This window comes from Felis catus, chromosome E3 (assembly GCF_018350175.1).
Source record: "Felis catus isolate Fca126 chromosome E3, F.catus_Fca126_mat1.0, whole genome shotgun sequence".
Lineage (NCBI taxonomy): Eukaryota > Metazoa > Chordata > Mammalia > Carnivora > Felidae > Felis > Felis catus.
This window is the reverse complement of record NC_058383.1, coordinates 22487493-22503085: the sequence shown is the minus strand read 5'-3', so window position 1 is coordinate 22503085 and position 15593 is coordinate 22487493. Positions and strand designations below refer to the sequence as shown.

Genomic DNA, 15593 nt, shown 5'->3' with positions numbered 1-15593 from the left:
TTAAATGTTTATTTATTTATTTTGAGAGACAGAGGGAGAGAGTGATCAGGCATGCAGGAGCAAGCAGGGGAGGGGCAGAGAGGGAGAGACATAATCCCAAGCAGGCTCCATGCATTATCAGCATGGAGCTTGACTTGGGGCTAGATCTCATGAACCAGGAGATCATGACCCGAGCTGGAATCAAGAGTCTGCTGCTTAACCAACTGAGCCACCCAGGCGCCCTTGGAATAAGAGATTTATTGTGGGAGCGGGGAATCGGTGGTAATGTAACCAGTATGCAAGGGGGTGGCTTTTTGGAATCTGGTGTTGTGCGTGAAAGTCAGCAGCGTCACCAGCTAGGAAGGAAAAATACCTATGAAGCGGGGAAATGCAAAGATGAGCAGGAGCGCATGAGGACAGCATGGGACATACAAGGACAGACTGGAACATGCATCTGTTACTACCTCCAACTTTGATGATGTGGGTAACTGGCAGGAGAAGCTGGCACCCATTGTGCACATGACCCAGGGTGTGGAGAAGCAGAAGGACACCCACAGTTGTTGGGGCAGTTGGAGGCATGGCTGGTGGCCCACGCCAATGAGATGAACCAGCAGGTCAGCTTCCCCGTGTGTGACTGGCAAGAGGGCTGTATGCCGACCTACAGACCATAAAAATGGCTGCTTCTTTGCTTCCAGTTGCCAAACCTTGCACACATTTTGCTCATGGCCAGCTGTAACCCAGACCATAGGGAAGGGAATTCTTAGAAATGTAGTCCTAGTTCAGCTAAATTAAAGCAGATGAAATCACCACAATGGGATTGGTTAAAAATAATCCGATATATTCATAAAATGAGATGGTATTTATCTGTTTAAAATGATGTTGTGGATGAATACTCACTGTCATTGAAAGACAATATGTGTAGCATGACCCTGTCTGTAACGATCTATATTAACATGTAAAGACAAGTGTTCTGGGGCCTGGGTGGCTTAGTTGTTTAAGAGTCCGATTTCGGCTCAGGTCATGATTTCATGGTTCATAGGTTCGAGCCTTGCGTCGGGCTGTGTGCTGACAGCTCAGAGACCGGAGCCTTATTCGGATTCTGTGTCTCCCTCTCTCTCTGTCCCTTCCCCTGTTCGTGCTCTGTTTCTCTCTCTCTCAAAAATAAATAAATATTTTAAAAAATTAAAAAAAATAAGACAAGTGTTCTAAGATGTTAAACTGTTAAAACAAAAACAAAAGTCTAATTGGGTCAACTCCTCTCCTTTAAACTCTGAAATGGTTTCCCACAATTTATGAGGGGTAACTATTTTGGTAGCGTCCCGGGCCCTCTGTGATACAGATTACGTCTGCAGCCTTCCAGCTCCATCCCATAGTCCTGCGTGTTTATTGTTCCGTGCTCCAGGAATGCTAAACCCCTGAGGGTATTCCTCGCCAGCACCATGTGGTTGCTCACTGACTCAGGCTTTCCTCTTTACTTGGACTATCTTTCCCCTCAGTCTTTGCCTGGTTAGTTCCTACCTACCATTCAAGACCTTTCCTGGTAGCGCTTCGTTGAGCCATTTGCAACTCTATAGTTCCCCAAACTGTCTGAACATTAAAATAAATTATCCGGGAAGCTTAAATAAAATATATACCTGGGCTTCACCATAGACTTCCTACAATATAAGTTGCAGAGGTGGGGCCAGGAATGCCGTAGATTATTTCAGAAATAGATTTGTCTGCAGGTAACAGAGGACAAAATAACAATGGCTCCAACAAAATTGATGTCTATTTCCCTCCCACATACACGTTGAAATTAACATGACAGCTCTGCTCTGGATGCTGGTTAGGAGGTCAGACTCCTTCTGCATTGTCGCTCTGCCATTCCTAAAAGCTTCCCTCTCTATGGTCCAAGATGGCGCACCACTGTGTCTTCATTCCAGCCAGTGGGAAGAGGGGAGGTGAAGAGGCAGGGTGCACACCTTCCACTGCAGTGCACTGCTTGAAAGTTGCATATATTGCTTTCCCTCACATCCACTGGCCAGAACTCAGTCTCCTTAGATTCCAGAGGGGCCAGGAAATGTAGTCTTTGTTCTGGATGGTCAAGTGCACAGCCAAAAGTTCAATTTTTTTTTTTCTTAGGAAGAAGAAGAGAATGGATTTGGGGGACAAATAGTAATGTCTACCATAGTGTTTCTAAAAACTCAACTTCCCAGGAAATAGCTTCTTATGGGTATGAGTGTTTGGAACTACTAGAAGCTTCTTGGAGTGGTGCCAACCAAAAGGGTTATCATATCAGCATTCATCATATTGTTTTAGAATGGCCTCTTTTTGATGGGCTTCACCTAAGGGTGTGGTCTCCTTAGGGGCAGGAACCACGCCAATATTTCTGAGCCTTGGTGCAGAGTAGATGCTCACTAAATTTTGTCACAGGATTTGAATGGTGCCCACATATCCCATGGGCATAATACACATTTTTAAATTTCTTTTTAAATGATGGCCAAACTTTTCGAATAATTACATTGCTCTGAACTACAGTATTTTTATATTTTTACTGAATTATAACTATAAAGGCATAATAATTATGGCTACTTCTTATTGGACTAAGCCCTCCACAAGCATCAGGTCATTTCATTCTTACACTAAACCTATGAGTTAGGTTTTTAAAACAAACATTTTTTTGATGTTTATTTATTTTTGAAAGAGAGAGAGAGAGATAGACAGAGGGCAAGCAAAGGAGGGGCAGAGAGAAAGGGAGACACAGAATCCAAAGCAGGCTCCAGGCTCTGAGCTGTCAGCACAGAGCCTGATGTGGGGCTTGAACTCACAAACCCTGAGCTCATGACCTGAGCCAAAGTCAGACACCCAGCTGATTGAGCCACCCAGGTGCCCAAGTTAGGTATTTTTATTAATGGAACATGGATGTGAAGTACTATTTTCAAGGTCATGTATCTACTAAGTGGTAAAATCTGTGGTTCTTGCTCTTTTTAAAAATGTTTATTTACTTATTTTGAGAGAGAGAGAGAGAGAGAGAGAGAGAGAGAGAGAGGCAGGTAAAGAGGGAAGGACACAGAGAGAGGGAGACAGAGAATCCCAAGCAGAGAGTTCGATGCAGGACTCTATCTTGGGAACCATGAGATCATGACCTGAGCCGAAACCAAGAGTTGGCCGCTTAACCCACTGAGCCACCCACGTGGCCTTATGTGGTTCTTGCTCTTAAACATTTAGCCACTCTCTCTGTTGGGCAGTTGTTGGTTTCCAGTCACAGAGGTGTTTCTTTTAATTAAACATTCTCCTGGATTTTCTTCCAAGTTTATATATGAATTCTCATAATTACAATTATACTAGTTGGATATTGATGGGGTTCAGGACAGCTTGCCCCAAAAGATGCCACTTTGGTATATTGGTTATTTTGAATTAAAATTATTTAAGAAACAGCCAGTGCCAGATGGACACTCTGACCCTGCCCTGTCCCCCTGAAAGCAAGAAGTAAATTCCCCTCATGGACAGTGACCTCCCTGCATCCAGAAGAGATGGGGAATTCAAGGCTGAGAAGGCTGCAGAAACAACCATTATTATTTCTTCATTAATTTGGTGTCCCTGAGCCCAAACTGCTTTGTGTTGTCAATTATTCACAAACTTATTATTTCTTTGTCTGAAAGGTATCAAGCTGCCTGTTTTGGTCATTTCTTTGAGTCTCATGTTTGTATGATCTCTCGTGTGTACAAAATTAAATTTGTTTTTCTCCTGTTAATCTGTCTCATGTCAACTATTAGATCGGCCAAAGAACCTAGAAGTGAAGAAAGGAAAAGTTGTTGTCCCCTACAATACTTAAGAGATCTGCTTGTCATTTCACAGCACAAAGATAACTCACACAAGCTGTGTAATACTGAAATCTTAACTTCTTATCAAAACCCCCCACCAATCTCTTTCCTGACTCTGAACAATATTTTTAGATTCCCTGAGGAGCAAATGATTACTTACTTAACTACTAATGTTCATTTACACTCTGACATGCCAAACAGGTGTTACATAGATAGACTATCAAGACAAGTCCACTCTCATGGAGCTCCTATTCTGGTGGGCAATACCAAAAGCAAATATACAAAAACAAGCTAATTCCAGTAGAGATAAGTGCTGTAAAGAAAGTAAAACACAGTGATTTTTATAGGCAGTGATTGAGGCTGGGTGGGGTTCATTTAGATAAGATGGTTGATGAAGGCCTTTCCAAGGAAGTGATGTTGGAGGTGGGGCCTGAAGTCTGAGAGCAAGTTGGCCAGGGGATGGTCAGGAGGAAGAACATTCCAGCTAGAAAGCAAAGCAAGTACAAAGGTCCTGAGGTGGGAACAGAAAATGTTCAGTCAGTGAGGAGACAGAATTAAGAGATCTATGGAAAGAGGTGGGGGCCATATTGCATAGGCCAGTCTATGCAATTCTCCATTGGAGAGTTTTAAGTGGAGCTGAAGTATGATATGTTGCAAATTTTATTTTATTTATCTTTTTTAAAATTTTTAAATGTTTGTTTATTTGAGAGAGAGAGAGAGAGAGAGAGAGAGAGAGAGAGAGAGAGAGGCAGAGAGAGAGAGGGAGACACAGAATCTCCGAGCTGTCAGCACAGAGCCCGGTGCAGGGCTCGAACTCACGAACCATGAGATCATGACCTGAACCGAAGCCAGATGCCCAACTGACTGAACCACCCAGATGCCCCATGTGTTGTAAATTTTAAATTCGTCACTTTGATTGCTGTGTAGAGAATGGATTATAAGGGAGCAGAGTGGAGGTGGGTTTTGTACTTCCTCAATACTTTAAACAGAATCACAATATGACCCAGTAATTCCAATCATAGGTCACATTGACCTTAAAAATAAAAGTTTATGGGGGCGCCTGGCTGGCTCATTCAGTAGAGAGTGCGACTCTTTTTTTTTTTTTTTTTTAACGTTTTATTTATTTTTGAGACAGAGAGAGACAGAGCATGAACGGGGGAGGGGCAGAGAGAGAGGGAGACACAGAATCGGAAGCAGGCTCCAGGCTCTGAGCCATCAGTCCAGAGCCCGACACGGGGCTCGAACTCATGGACCTCAAGATCTTGACCTGAGCTGAAGCCAGACGTTTAACCGACTGAGCCACCCAGGCTCCCCAGAGCATGCAACTCTTGATCTCTGGGTCATGAGTTTGAGCCCCATGTTGGGTGTGGAGATTACTTAAACAAACAAATCTTTAAAAAATAAAAGTTTATTTTACGGGCAAAAAGTGGGCTTATTTGGGAAGAGGAGAGAATTACAATTTGGGACAAGCAAGCTATGGCAAAAACATAGGCTAGTCCAACAAACAGAGCTGAGGAATTTATTTTTATGGAGAAGGTAGAGGAAGTTAGGAGGGGTTGTTCTGAAGGAAGGTTCCTTGGAGTTTTCTCCAAAGAAGTTCTGGGTGACGATAGTTTCTCACTGGCTGAGTTGCAGCAGTGGTTGATTTCTCATGGGAAATGCAGTGTCCATCTTTTCCTTTTGGGGACTGATTGTTTCCTAGGGAGGGTTCTTCTGTTGGGGTCGGACATGGACAGTTCTTCCTGTGATTGATGGCTTGTGGTTTAACGTGAAAGCTTCCCCTTCTGGCCTCCCAACTTCAAAGGCATGAAGTATGGATATGTGCTACAACATGGACGAATCTTGAAAATACTATGCTGGGTGAAAGGAGCCACACGGACAAGGCCACAGATTGTATAATTCCTTATGTGAAATGTCCAGAATAGGTAAATGCATGCGGACAGGGAAACAGAGCTGTGGCTGGGGGCTGGAGGGAACGGGTTTTGACTCTTAATGGATGTGAGGTTTCCATCTGGGGTTATGGATAAGTTCTGAAACTAGATAGTAGTGATGGTTACACAACATTGCAAATGCATATAATGCCACTGAATTGTAAACTTTAAGCGGTTAAAATGGGGCACCTGGGCGGCTCAGTTGGTTAGGCGTCCGACTCTCGATCTCAGCTTAGGTCATGATCTCATAGTTCTCACGGTTCATGAGATTGAGCCCTGAGTCAGGCTCTGTGCTGACAGTGTGGAGCCCCCTTGGGATTCTCTCTCTCCCTGTTTCTCTCTGCCCCTGCCCCTTATGTGTGCTCTCTCTCTCTCAAAAATAAATGAACTTAAACAAACTTAAAAAATGGTTAAGACGGTAAGCTGTATGTTACATGTATCTTACCACCACCACCACCATAATAATAATAGTCCCAATCATAAGCATCATTGTCATCATCATAATTACCTAAGGGTTTATTAAAAATGCAGCTTCTCAGGTCTTCTCTAGAGAGAATATGATTCCTCAGGTCTGGGGAATCTTAGACACCTGCCACTAAAAAAAAAAAAAAGAAAAAGAAGAAAAGAGTGGAAGCAGGAAGACCAGGTAGGAAGAAGGGTGACTTTGAGTAGGAAGGGACAGTGGCAGTTAGATTGAGAAAGGCATGGGACAGGGGTGTCTGACAGGCTCAGTCTATAGAACATGTGACTCCTGAAGTCTGGGCCATGAGTTTGAGTCCCATGTTGGGTGTAAGGATCACTTAAAAAAAAAAATGAGAAAGGCATGGGACATATATTTTTAATTTTTTAAATGTTTATTTATTTTTGAGAGAGAGAGGACAAGTGTGGGAGGGGCAGAGAGAGAGAGGGAGACACAGAATCAGAAGCAGGCTCCAGGCTCTGTGCTGTCAGCACAGGGCCCGATGTGGCATGGGACATATTTTGAGGGGAGAGTCAACAAAACAGGCTCATGGTTTGAACAGGGGGTAGTAAGGTAAAAGAAGAATCAGAGATGGTTTATAGGCTTTTGGCTTCAACGTCTGGTTGGAGAATGGTGCCATTTATAGAGCTGAGAGATTCTAGGGAGGCCATAAGTTTGGGAAAATGAAGAGTTTTGTGCCTACTTAAGCAAAGTAGTATCTTTTCTTGGAGAGAGTCCCCGTTGCAGAGACTGCTAGATGCCTATTATAGCCCATCCATTCTCCCTTTCTTTAATCACAGAAAGCTGATTTTATTTGGAGTGGCAGGGTGCCCAGCTAAGTTTCCTTTAGCAGCGAAGGATGGCCAGTGAGCTACAAGAAGGTCTTTAAAACTCTTTAAAGAGGGGGGCCTGGGTGGCTCGGTTCGTTAAGCGTCCAACATCAGCTCAGTCACGATGTCACTGTTCATGAGTTTGAGCCCCACATCGGGCTGTGCGCTGACGGTGAGAAGCCTACTTGGGATTCTCTCTCCCCCACCCCGCCCCTCCCCCACTTGTGCTCTCTCTCTCTCTCTCTCTCTCTCAAAGTGAATAAATACACTTAAAAAAAAACTCCTTAAAGAGGGATATTCAGTGGGGACATCCCTCTCATCTGCTTAGGACATGAGCTCCAGATGCCATAATGTGAACATGAATGACCTTGACCTTGAGGTTCAAAGTTACATGCTAAGCATCAGAGAAGGAGCCTGGATCCCAAATAACTTTGTGGAGGTGCCACACCAATTCCAGCCTTTTTCACCAGAGAATAAACCCTACATTGTTTAATCCATGGTAATTGGATCTCTTACTAGAAGCTGAACACAATTCCATTTTGATACGACACCAATTATAGAAAAATATATTTCCCTTGAGTTTCCAAAGTTTGCACCTTCATCCCCCTCCTCCTTGAAGCCGCATACTGAAGCACCTAGAAATAGTTTATTCGTACCGTGTAAATCCAGTGCATCAAAAAAATTTTTTTTCTGAACCTGCTTCTGGGCCAGTTATCCCTAACCAACATGTGTCAGCAATATAAAACAAGCCATTTGTATCTTTAATGTGTCACTTTGGTGCAATCTCCTAAATTTTGATGTTTTAAGCATCATGCTTTGGGCGTTAGTTAAAGGTGATAACACCGAAGAGGGTGATTGGGATTCTCTTGGTGCCAAGAATTATACTGGTTTCTGTCCCACAGTTGAGAACATAAGTCCTTCAGTGCATATAGAAACACTGTTCAATCCTCTAGATACATTCTTTACACCCATAACAGAGAGTCTGGTACAGACTGGACATTGAGTCATTATTATTTTTTCAGCCTCTAAAAATGGCCATTTGAAAAAGTGTAAGATACATGTAGATACTTTTATGGAGAACACCCAGAGACTGTTGACACTAATCACTTGTGAGCAGTGGGAATGGAGGTCAGGGAAGGGGATGGGAGATTTTTGCTTTCTAGACTACACCTTTATTATCACTTTTTATGCTTATTTATTTATTTTGAGAGAAGAGAGAGTGAGAGAGTGTGTGTGTGCACCAGCAGGAAACAGAGGGAGAGAGAATCCAAGCAGGCTCCATGCCATCAGTGCAGAGCCTGATGTGGGGCTCAAACCCACAAACTGTGAGATCATGACCTGAACTGAAATCAAGGGTCGGACGCTTAACCAATTGAGCCACCCAGTAGCCCCCAGATTACACCTTTTTTACTGCCATGGGTTTCATAGGGAGTGGTTAAGAGTGACAGTTCTAGATGATTCAAATCCCATTCCACCACTAACTGGCTCAGTGTCCCTGGGAAAGTTTACTTACTTTATTTATCAAACACTTACATTGCGATTAATATGTGCCAGGCACTGTTCTGAGCACTTTTTAATTTATTGTTATTGAAGTATAATTGACATACAAAGTTATGGTCATTTCAGGTGTGCAGCATATTGTTCTGAGTATTTTAAAAAGTCATATAGAGAGGGCCCTCCATGGAAAGTAACTGAAGGCTGTCACCAGCAGCCAGGTGAATGAACATGTCCTTTGGTCCCTGTAAAACCTTCAGATGGCTACAGCCCCACTTTGAGTACAACTTTATGGAAGACCCTTAGCCAGAAGCAGCTCCCTGAATTTTGACCCTTAGAAACTGTGTAAGATGATGAATGTTTGTTGTTTTGAGTTAACTTTTACATTCGTTTGTTACGCAGCAATAGCTAACTAATACAACCTCCCACCCAGGAGGCTCCCTGTCTTCTTGCTTCAGTCTGAACAGGTTCTCCCTAGGTCTGCTTCAAACTGTGGATTTCCTTCCATCCTAGGAATTTGCTTTCCTTTTTTCCTAGTTCCACTGTTTCCTGGACTCCTGTTTTTCTCCTTGTAATTTTAATTTCTCATTTGGGTAGAGCATACTGTCTTGTAGAATCCTTAACAAGGAGTACGTTAGTGAAAAACATTTTGAGGGCTTACATCATTGATAATGTCCATTCTGCTCTTATACTTGATTATAAGATATCAGGGTCTAGAATTTTGGGATGAAAATATTTTTTTCACTGAAAAATTTGAAAGCATTGCTTCATTTTCCTCCTAGCTTCCTATGTTGCTATTGAAGAGTATGAATCTTTGTACGTGGCTGGGTTTTTTTTTTTAATTGAAGTATAGCTGATATACAACGTTAAATTAGTTTCAGGTGTACAAGATAGATATTCAGTAAGTCTACAGGTTATGCTATGTTCACAAGTGCAGCTACCATCTGTCACCATCCATTATTATGAAACCATTGACTGTATTCCCTATGCTATACCGTTCATCCCCATGACTTATTCATTCCATAATTGGAAGCCTGTCCCTCCCACTCCTCTTCACCCATTTTGTCCATCCCCCCCACACCTCTCTCCTCTGGCAATTGGGTGTTTTGCTTTTGTTTTCTCTTTCTGAGAATTATTAGGAGGCATTGTAGGTGGTGATTAAGCATGCAGATTCTAGAACCAGACTCCCTGGGTTCAACTCTGGGACTCTGGGAAATCTGTTTAACCTCTCTAGGCCTCAGTTTCCTCATCTGTAAAGTGGGGATAATGATAGTGCCTACCTCAAACAGTTATTGTGAAGCTTCCTTACCCCACTGATGTCACTCCTGCTCAGATGGGACTGAGGCCCATAGTACTGTAGGCTGCTTCTGGAGGAGGGTCTAGAACAGCAGTCAGCAAGCTGTATCTGTAAAGAAATAGATAGTAAATACGTATGGCTTTATGGGCTATAAGGTTCCTATCACAATTACGCAACTCTGCCACTGTGGTGCAAAAGCCTCTACAGACAAAATATAAATGGATGTTCCAACTTCAGCTCAGGTCATGATCTCATGGTTCATGAGTTCAAGCCCTGCGTCAGGCTCTGTGCTGACAGCTCAGAGCCTGGAGCCTGCTTCGAATTCTGTGTCTCCCTCTCTCTTTGTCCCTTTCATGCTCTGTCTCCCTCTGTCAAAAATAAATAAAAAACATTAAAAAAAAATAAAATGTAAATGGATGAGCACTGATGTATACCAATAAAACTTTATTTACACGGTGGCAGCTCGCTTTGGCCCACTGACCACAGGTTGACGTGACAGAGAAGACACTGTGAAAAATGTAAAGGGAAACCTCATTACAGTCAAGAGGCTAGAAGGGAGAGCCATACCACTTAATGTCAATCATAGGGAGAATTGTCCATTACAGACCCCAAGAGAAGAACTGTCAATTATAGACCCACTAAAGAAAAGCTGCACGTTGCATATCCTATAAGAGATACGACTCAGCAAATGAGAAAAGACTTCACCTTGAGCTCTTGCTTTGGAGAAATTCTCCAGTGGAATTGCTTCTAAAAGAACCCCTGCCAGCTTCCTCCTCCTCCGTAAAATAATGCTCCTCTTCTTTGCTTGTTGGGCCTCCTATGGTTTTGCTGTGGCTTCTATGTCCATAGTTGTCATTCTCTGTTATCCCCAAATTAGCTCATTTTTGCTGGTAAAATAACTGACAGGTTTTTTTTAAATTTTTAATGTTTATTTATTTTTGAGAGAGAAAGAGTGGGAGAAAGAGAGAGAGAGAGAGAGAATGATTACTGGAGGTGTAGAGAGAGAAGGCGACACACAATCTGAAGCAGGCTTCAGGCTCTGAGCCTGACATGGCGCTTGAACTCATGAACCATGAGATCATGACCTGAGCTGAAGTTGGACACTTAACTGACTGAGCCACCCAATCACCCCAACTGACAGTTATACTTTTAAGGTGAAAATTTCTATTCTCTTTTGTGCTTATTCTATTAGACCCCTCGTTTAGACACGCCCCCTAGCTGAAGCATCTCACACTAGGAACTCTGACTACATTGTAACCTCTCCACTATGCTGCAAATTGGTCCAGCAATTCAACTGTACAAAACGCAAGGTTGTGTATTGCAGTATTAATGAGATATCCTGGGTTAACCTTTTCTGATGATGGGAGCCAATTGGAAATCACACCTGAATTTGCATTACTATGGGTCAAGTATTCACAAAATTTTACTGTACTTATACCTATGGAGAAAATGTTTAACTCTTTATATTATTTTAATATAAAGAAAACAACAATGCCACGGCACTTTTATTCATTAATTCTAGGTCCAATGACCTGCCTGGGATGCAAAGATGAAAGTTACATTCTCCCCCTCAAGGACCTGAGCAAGCAAGCAATTGATATGAAAGTTACAATCTCCCCCTCAAGGACCTGAGCAAGCAAGCAATTGATATGAAATGTTACCTATATCACAATCTGCCAGCCAAGTTAGCAGAGACTGAAAAACAAAACAAAAGATACAATCAAGGCTTGTTAGGAGGTGATGAAAACGGCACTATGTAGACTTCTGAAGGCAGGTAAATTTTATACAGATTGGCTAAATTAAACCTTTGTTAACTGCACCTGGCCTTCTGTTTCCTGCTCTGGGTTCTTTCTTGGACCTATGTGTCTTGCCTGGGGGTGGGTGTAGGTAGGTGGGGAGCAGCTTCCTCCTTATTTCCCACTGCCTCTTGGAGAAGGCGCCCCAAGGTGAGCTCAACACAAGTGTATCCCAAGCCCTGGACCTCAGGTGCCAGTGAGAATTCAAATAGTGTCCCTATTTCTCTTTGCTTGTATTTCCTGCCCATCTTTATGAGACCATCTGCACCGGAAGAGCCCCCTGAAAACTCTTGATGGTGCATTGCTCTTGCTGTTGTATTTCCTCCCGCGTGAAGACCACACCTCCTTTGCAGTTACTGGGCCAAGTCACTTCCCACCACCTGTTCATAACACTGTCCATCCTGGGTCCTCAGCCTGCCGGATCCCCCATCTGCCATCAACAGTGCCCAGCTGATTCTTTCCCCCTTCCATTGTCAGGGGCTACTGGTCGCTTAGTCCAACATTATGCTAGTATTAGTTAATGTGTAGCTATTTTAATTTATATTCTTTATTTAAAATTTCAAATGCATTAATGCTTCTTTTAAAAATTTAAAACAATTCAGGAGCATGTATAGGAAAAAGGGGAGAGCCCTTTCTTCAATCGACTCATCCTGGTCCCCAGAGATAACCACTGTGAGTAGTTTTGTGTTCATTCTTCCAGAACTATTTTCCAAAATGCAATTCAGACTAATGGATTTTTAGTACAAATGTGCATAATTTATTCAAAAAATGGCAGATGAAGGAAATCACAGCTCTAGGATTTGGACTGATTCCAACTGTATCTTGTATGACTTGGCAGGATTCGAACATGACCACAATTATTGAAACTTCACTTCTCTTAGGCTTCCTGGGGACCACTTTCTGGCTGCTCCCTTTCGTTTCCCTAGAGGGGGCTTCTCTCATCTGCCTCTCCTCTAAAGGTTGGTGTTTTTCACAGCTCTGGTTGATGGAGCACAGAATATATCTTCCCTTCTTCAGACTTGCAAACCCATACCTGCTATTGAAATATGTGCCAAGTTAAAACTGAACAGGAACCAAGTGTGATCGGAAATCAAACTTAGGATGTACTAGCAACTTCTAACCTTGTTCCAGTCAGAGTCAGTATCCATGCAGAAGACTACCAGTCCAATTATTACTGCTGCCACTGCTATCACTGGCATTCTGATTGGCTGAAAAGGAGCTCAGACCTTGTTGCAGAAATAAACACCATTGACCCCAATCACCATTATTACCAATATCCATTTCCACGCATGGATGGCCATGGGGCTGTTATTGTATAGCTGGCATGGGAAGAGGGTATAAGGAGCCGGGTCTGAGGCAGCACGGGGAAGCAGGAGTGATAGACATGAGTGAAGGATGTCATGGCATCTGTGCCTGCCGGACCACTTGGAATAGGTCGGAGCCTTTGTCGTTAGGAGTAAAGGGCAGGTGCTATCAAACTGTTTTGTAAGGGGCATTCAGGTGGCTCAGTCGGTTGAGTGTCTGACTTGTTCGACTATTGATTTCGGCTCAGGTCATGACTCCAAGGTTGGGGGACTGAGCCCTGCGTTGGGCTCCATGCTGAGTGTGGAGCCTGCTTGGGATATTCTCTCTCTCTCTCTCTCTCTCCCCCCCCCTTGCCCCTCCCCTGTTCATGCTCTCTCTGTCTAAAATTTAAAATAAATAAATAAATTAATTGAATTAAATTAAAGGAACTGTTTTTTAAAATCTTTTTTTGCAATGAGTGGGGCATATAACACGTATAGAGAAAAATCCACAAAGCAAGGGGACAGCATAAGAAACTACTATAAAGCAAACACTTACATAAGTAACCACCACGCAGATGAAAAGACAGAATATGACCAGCCCCCCAGGACACCCCTCGATGGGCCTTCACTTTCAAAACCCTTTCGTCCCTGCCCCGCAAAAGGAACCATGTTCCTGAGTTTTTGGTAATCACTCTATTGCTTTTCTTCATACATGTATCACCTTAGAATGTATCTCTGGACCATGTCATTTGATTTTGCTTGTTTATTTATTTTTGAGAGAGAGAGAGAGAGACACAGTGTGAGTGGGGGAGGGGCAAAGAGAGAGAGGGAAACATAGAATCTGAAGCAGTCTCCAGGATCTGAGTGGCCAGCACAGAGCCCAAGTGGGGGATCGAACCCATGGACCACGAGATCATGACCTGAGCCAAAGTCAGATGCTTAACCAACTGAGCCACCCAGGCACCCCTTTTATTTTTAATTAATTAATTAATTAATTAATGTATCCATCCTCTGGCTGATAGACATTTAGATTGCTTTTTGTTTTTTTTCAGTTTGTGTCTATTGTCCCTGATTTCGCTTCTTTTTCAGCTTTATGTAGATTTATTCAAAATACTTTTTTTTGGAGCATTTTCTTTCACTTAACCTTTTTTTTGTGATCGGTAAAGATTTAATTGTACAAGAAGCTGCTAAAATTTTTACTGCATGCATTTATAATCATAATTGCAGCACCATAGAAATGCAGCATCATAAACATGCTTACCATATAATGTCAAATGCCCAGTATAAAATTGTGTCCATGCTGTGGTCACAACTCTGCATAAATTATGGTTGTATTTATATAAAGGGCTGAGAAAGAATATAAAGGAAAGAGATACTTTGTTATGGTAGTAATACAGTGGATAGTTGTTTTCCTTTGTTTTAATTTCTGGCATCCTTTTTTTTAATGGTTAGTTTAATTTAATGTTTTAATTTAAATCCAGGTTAGTTAACACATAATGTAGTAATGGTTTCAGGAGTGGAATTTAGTGGTTCACCACCTACATATAAATAACAACCAGTGCTCATCCCAGCAAGTGCCCTCCTTAATGCCCATCACCCATCTAGCCCATCCCCCAACCCGCCTCCCCTCCAACAACCCTGTTTGTTCTCTGTATTTAAGTGTCTTATGTTTTGCCTCCTTTTGTTTTTATCTTATTTTTCCTTCCCTTCCCCTCTGTTCATCTCTTTTGTTTCTTAAATTCCACATATGAGTGAAATCATATACTTGTCTTTTTCTGACTATTTTGCTTAGCATAATACATTCTAGTTCCATCCATGTTGTTGCAAATGGCAAGAGCTCATTATTTTTGATCTTTGAGTAATATTCCATTGTGTGTGTGTGTAGTGCGTAGTGTGTGTGTGTGTGTGTGTGTGTGTGCGTATGTGTGTATACATACCACATCTTCTTTTTTTTTTTCAAAAAAAAATTTTTTTTCAACGTTTATTTATTTTTGGGACAGAGAGAGACAGAGCATGAACGGGGGAGGGGCAGAGAGAGAGGGAGACACAGAATCGGAAACAGGCTCCAGGCTCTGAGCCATCAGCCCAGAGCCTGACGCGGGGCTCGAACTCACGGACCGCGAGATCGTGACCTGGCTGAAGTCGGACGCTCAACCGACTGTGCCACCCAGGCGCCCCATATACCACATCTTCTTTATCCATTCATCAGTCAATGGACATTTGGGCTCTGTCCATAATTGGCTATTGTTGATAGTGCTACTATAAATACTGGGGTGCATGTGCCCTTTTGAATTAGCATTTTTGCATCTTTTGGATAAATACCTTGTAGTGCAATTGCTGGGTTGTAGGGTAGTTCTACTTTTAATTTTTTGAGGAACCTCCATACAGTTCCCCAGAGTGGTTGCACCAATTTGCATCCCCACCAACAGTGCAAAAGGGTTCCCATTTCTCCACATCCTCTCCAACATGTTGTTTCCTGAGTTGTTAATGTGAGCCATTCTGACAGGTGTGAGGTGGTATCTCATTGTGGTTTTGATTTGTATTTCCCTGATGATGAGTGATGTTGAGCATCTTTTCATGTGTCTTTTAGCCATGTGGATGTCTTCTTTGGAAAAATGTATATTCATGTCTTTTGCCCATTTCTTCACTGGATTATTTGTTTTTTGGGTGTTGATTTGATAAGTTGTTTATAGATTTTGGATACTAACCCTTTATCC

The 15593-nt window shown here is 42.5% G+C and overlaps 1 long non-coding RNA gene across 2 annotated transcripts in view; it reads right to left on the bottom strand.

Annotated features, from left to right (window-relative positions):
• Positions 1-15593, bottom strand: part of LOC109495243 — a 37950-nt gene that overhangs the window by 9134 nt on the left and 13223 nt on the right. For both annotated transcript variants that reach the window (XR_002738911.2, XR_002150545.2), the window contains exon 2: positions 9778-9902. This is a non-coding gene — a long non-coding RNA (uncharacterized LOC109495243). The remainder of the gene's footprint in view (positions 1-9777; positions 9903-15593) is intronic.